This window comes from Halyomorpha halys, unplaced genomic scaffold (genome assembly GCF_000696795.3).
Source record: "Halyomorpha halys isolate HHAL.00 unplaced genomic scaffold, Hhal_1.1 Scaffold126.1, whole genome shotgun sequence".
Classification (NCBI taxonomy): Eukaryota; Metazoa; Arthropoda; class Insecta; order Hemiptera; family Pentatomidae; genus Halyomorpha; species Halyomorpha halys.
Genome location: NW_027112074.1, coordinates 2079572 through 2085571, shown reverse-complemented (window position 1 = coordinate 2085571; position 6000 = coordinate 2079572).

The window sequence follows — 6000 nt, the reverse complement described above, 5'->3', positions numbered from 1 at the left end:
TATATATAAACATATAAACACAGTGAGCAGGTTCATCTCTTTTTGAAGAATAAGAAAAAAAAAGATTAATGATTCCCTTAAAGGTTTCTCGAGATGCTAAAAACAAATGTCATTGCATATATTGCTTCAATTTATGTTACCAAATCGTAATAATAAATAATACGTAAATGTTTAATTTTAACTAAATACAATAATTTAAGTCAAAAAGTCAATTATTAGATTTAATATTAAATCTATATGCATCAAATATACGGGAATTCATTCATAGGCTATAGGGAAGCATAGCCGAGTGAAGGAAACAATAAACCTGAGAAATTCTCTCTCTACAGTTTGTTCTGTTTGGTTTAATGCACATACTGTGACATGTCACTAACTATATTTCATAAATGTGCATACAGATATGGGCTCTATAAAACACCGGGCTCCTACACTGTTGGAGTATATGCACCTACTATAATCTCCTATCTGGAACTTGTATTTCATTTTCGTCGTAAGCACGCAATTCTTATCTCAAAGGCCATCTTCACAAACCTCCTTCAATTTCAAAAAGAACGCAATTAAAAACATAAACACGATTCTATAAAAAAAATAAATAAATTGTAAGGTAATAAACTGATTACGATAACTAACGAGGAAATTTGTAAGTTGAACTTAAATTCGAGATATCTTTAAGCACGGCCCCATTAAAAGTGAGGTTTCTCTTCAATTAAAGCTGTAATTAATGTTATATACTAAGCCACCAAACTTCTAATAAAATTGGTCGTGAACAACATGAGATGTCGAATCGCGGGCTTTTGGAGGATATTCTGGTAGTATACGTAAAATATTGCGTTGAAATTATTTCTTGTGAAAGAAAATGAGTCCTAACTAGAAAGAGGATAATTATTGAAGTTTTACACGGAATGAAAACTGAATCCTCCTACTCTGGTTATGATTGGTTACCTAATAGGTATAAGATAGGTTTCTTCCCTCTTCCTCGTATAGCAGAAATGACCAAGTAGGGGTGTTCAAAAAATTATACGAGCCATCTGTTAACGTAGAGGTTCCAAATCTTTTTAGGTTTGCCGCTCCCTAAATGCTCGTAATCCGATTTTTCGCGGCGCCCTTAATCCATCAGATTTTTTCTACATTTTTGACTTTGTTGAAAAATTGAAAAACTTTCGTTTATAAAAGTGATTACCCATTTAATAGCGAAGAGATTAAAAATAGATACTTATTATTTTTCTTGGGATAATATAAAATATCCAATTTCAACTGTTCGGTAATATCCATATTGAGACTGGACAACCACCACCAAAGACTTGAAAGTTGGTGATTTATTGGAATTTTATCAGCATACACGATTGTTGGAACAAAACTTCGAGAATTGGAAATTCTAAGAAAATTGCCGAATTGTTTACTTAAATATTTCTCAGCGCCCATCGGAGCCACGGCGCACTCTTTAGAAATCACTGTATAAACGAAAACAAATGGACCAACTACAAACGATTCCATGAAAAACTGAAACTACATCCTAACACTCACAAATGGGCACAACAATTATGCTCGATGATGTCCGTAGAATACTGAAGAGGAACTGGATGAGGGATCTTCTGAACAGAAAAATTACAGGCAGTTATTTGAGCAACATCAAGACTATAAAAAATATGAGAATAAAAGAGCACTATTTATATGCATTTTTCCGTTAATGTGTTTTTGTTTGATCTAATACTTTTTAAAATAAATTGTTCAATGATTGGAGAAGTTTGTCGGGGGGTGCGGTCAGCAAAGAACAACATAAATAAACAAAACCATATTTATTTATTTTATGCCGACGTTTTGACCTGACCGCACCCCCCGACAAGCTTCTCCAATCATTAATCTACGGTCAACTATCTACACCTCATCATAAATTGTTCAATGTCCTTCAATTAGAAGGTTTTCGCCTGTTTTATTAGGTAAGTTTTTGTGAAAGTCATCTTCAGGATGAACTATCTTACCAGTACTTACATGGTCCTTTTTGTTTTTTTATCTATATCCAGAATACTTCGTTATAAATGGAATATTTTATAATGTAGACTACATGAGTATTTTATTTTGACTATCATACTGGATTCTTACCCCAGACTCACCAAGCGCCTAAACTAATCTATTTTATACATAACTGTACATTATAATACATTCAGTAAACTTGATATAAGTTTATAATGGAATGATACAGGAGTGTAGAGAAACTACCCATTGGTAGCACTCTAATAACGTTTTTACATTAGAAGGTCTCGTGGACATCTTCTTTTCAGCCGCCTTGGAGGATTGTCAGGAATGGAAGAGTAAGCAAGGCTAGAAACTAATGGGTTTGGGTGTTAAGGAGTTTATAATGGAGGAAATGATATCTGGTTCGGTTATATATGGAACACAAAGGTCTTTATGTATGATTTTATTTGTGACAAAGTAAGGAGAATTGAAGATTTTACAAATGATTTCGGATTGAGTACGAGAGGAATTCGAAGGTATAGTGGAGCTCCAAAGCTCAACTTTGCATGTCCTAATAGGTTTTATTATAGTTATATGTCCTTTATAATGAATAGGAAGTTTAGACCGTTTGTCTATTAAGTGATGTAATAGTCGGAATAGTCGTGCACTTTTAATAATAATAATAATAATAATAATCTTTATTTATTCTGGAATTGATCCCTTTAGAATAATTTACAGGCGTCAAAATTAGGCTTTAGGGCCTTAGAGTGAATTACAAAATAGAGATGAAATTACAAGATGCCATAAAATAAAATAATACAATGAATTTAAAAATATACAAATAAACAACAATAATTAACAGAAAATATAAAATAATGATAAAACAAATAAAATAAAACCACCTGTCAAATCATAAAACATAAGATAACTTCTGATAGTAAATAAAAGGAAAAAAAAATGATAAAAAATAAAATACAATTAAACTAAGAAATAATAATTAAAAATATATAATTTCTGCTAGTGTACATATTTACAGTTATAAATGAATTGTTGACGATTTCCTGTCTTTTAAAACTAATTTATGACGAAATATTAAAATATGAATAAAAAAAACTAAGAAAATCCTGGAATGATCATACTGTTCATACTCGTTCATACTGAGGATGGGGAGCCAAAAACCGTTAATAAAAGCGTATGTAAGCAATAAACAAATTATAAAGATCAACTTTTAACAAAAACATACCTATAATAAAATAAAAAATTTAAGTCTTCACTTTTCCTTTAACCAACATAAGGTAGGTCATTTAAAGCTGTTAAATTTCAGTACTCCGATAATCCTCTAGATAAAAACCTCTTAAATTTTTTAAGAGAATACCTAGCTAGGCTAAACCAGGATTTGAACCTGTTCGACTGAACACATTGAGGACTTACCAGACTGCCTCGTTGCCCGATGAACATCTAGGCCATATGCTTTGTTATTATTAACACCGCATATTATTCATGGTGTAGCGGTTCGAGACATTATGTAAAACATAAAAAATGGAACGGGCAACGACCATAAAAAAAGATATGAGGGAGGTTGAATTTTATAAATATTACCGGAGGTTGTCGGTGGGCGTTTAATCCAAAGAGGGCATATGAGTCACTGAACTTTTCAAGAACTTCGGGGAGATTGGAATATATTACGCGACCAAAAGGAGAACCAGGGTGCAAATATTCCTCTTATCAACCTAAAACTATCATTGAACTGGTCGGCGCTTGAGGGGTTCATAAAGGATTTACTAAGGAAAACCGTATCAGTTTACGCTCGTCGACGAGCAGCTGATACTAGCTGATAGTAACTGATCCATATAGACAATGTAGCAGTCCGAGCACGTAATTAACTGAAGAAATGATAATAAATTCTATCGAATCTAATAAATTTTGGAACCATTAGATAATTTTAAACAAAAAATATACGTTGATTTTGAATTAATTTGCAATTCATTTTTCTGTAGTAAAAATATTTTTAATTGATTATATATGCTTCCTATGTTATTAACTTTGTTACATATATACTTTTTTTTTAGTCCATAATTGTATTTCTAATAAGTTTTTGAAATAATTGAATTTCATATATGCTTCAAATAACTTTCGTGTATGTTTCAAACACCCTTCATGCACGATTATCATTCTTATTTTAAGTTCCAAATATTAAAAATTAAATCTTAAATTGTGATATATATTTTGTAGAGAAAAGAATGATACTCATTTAGTCTTAACGCACGCACCACTGAGCTTAGATTTCCGATCTCCTATACGTAGGTGAGTTCTACGTTTTATTCTCTTTTGCTTATCTTTCTTTAGCCCCCTCCTCCTTATCTATTAAGTTCTAATATTTCCTTACCCACACTATTAGTTATGTTCACCACATATTACAATTGTCATATTTTCTATTCACTTCTTTTTTTTTTTAATGCCAAAAGGCAATCCAAGGTATCCTTCAGACCCAGTTATTACTACTACATACATACTACAGCTACTACATACAGCATACCTCCTATATGTACGTACCAAATACCCACTGAAATCTTTACAGGAGGCTATGAAAAAAAATTCACTTCTTTTGTCTGACTTAAATTTACATTTTGTTCCTTTAATCTATATTCATATTTCTTGGTTTCTTTGCATTATATAACTTCATATTTTAATTTCCTTAATTATGTTATTTAACTTAAATATTTAATTACCTATATTTCGTTATATTTTCCACTACTTTAAATTAAAGCGTAAAATAATTTGAGAGTTGATAGCTAGTTGGAAATATGGCTTCTCTAATATTAGCATAATACTTCCTCTAACAGGCTAATACCAGTTGAATAAACAGTTTTCAAATAACTTTTTTTTTTTTTACGTTCCTTCACTCATTATTAGTTCATTCATTAATGGCATTCATGAAAACTAGTCCACAGTTGAAATAATAGTACCGTAAACCGGGGTACTTTAGTGCAGGTTTTGCATATTTGGTATTATAGCTCCCTCATTTTTCAAAATTTTCAATAATCCTTATATCAAACGATCTCAGCTTTAAACTTTTAACCTGAAGGGACCTGCTGTATTTTACTGCAAAATGCGGGGGCTACTTTTTGTTTTATATGTACTCTGTTAAAGGCACATTGGGTTAAAACCAAAATATGAAAGAGAAAAAGAAGGGATGGAAAAGAAAAAAAAAAAGAGAAAAAGAAAAAGGTAAAAAAGAGGCAGAAAAAAATAAATGAAAGAACCAAAGAGATAAAACAAAAAAAAATAAATAAATAAAGAAGAAAAAAAAGTCATACTCTAATGTTGTTCACTACTAATGTTTGTAATTATTATTGTATACTTGTATAGGCATATTTATTGTTAGATTAAAAATATCGTCTGATTAGACCAAAACGCTTGGTGTTCTTGATCAGAGAAACTCCATTCAATAAGTAATCTGAGTAGTAAAGTTAATTTTTATAAACACATTTCCGAATTTTATTTTGGTCGAAAATTCGAATGAACAGTGACATCCAAAAAGTAACTTTATTCCAAAATGATATCGAGTTTCCTCCCAAACGTTTTTAAGCAAAATTAGCTCAGGACACTCAAATGGAAATTCAGTCAACATGAAATGAAAAACATTTTAATTAAACTAGGCAAAAAACTTAAATGAACTAGAACGAAAATAAAATCACTAAACTAGATAATCTTAAACTTGCAAGGTTAACTTGTTTTAAGTCAACTGAGAAGGTGTCCTGTTGGACTGAGATGGGCTTTCATGAGCACTGTAGGTAAAAGGAACGTTGTAAGTTTTCTAAGAGATATTAATGTTTACAAGACGGGCGAAATAGTTGCTTTTATCCAAAGATGAAAAATTAAATTCACCCTGATACTTTCGATTGCTGAGCGAGCAAATTATTAATACTAAAACTAGGTTTATTTTTTTTTATTTAAATTTTTATCTTTAGAGCAAAACCGATCGAGAGAAAAAAAGTTAAATTGATGGATTTGCTTATACTGTAGTAATGTAAAGCTATTAATTTT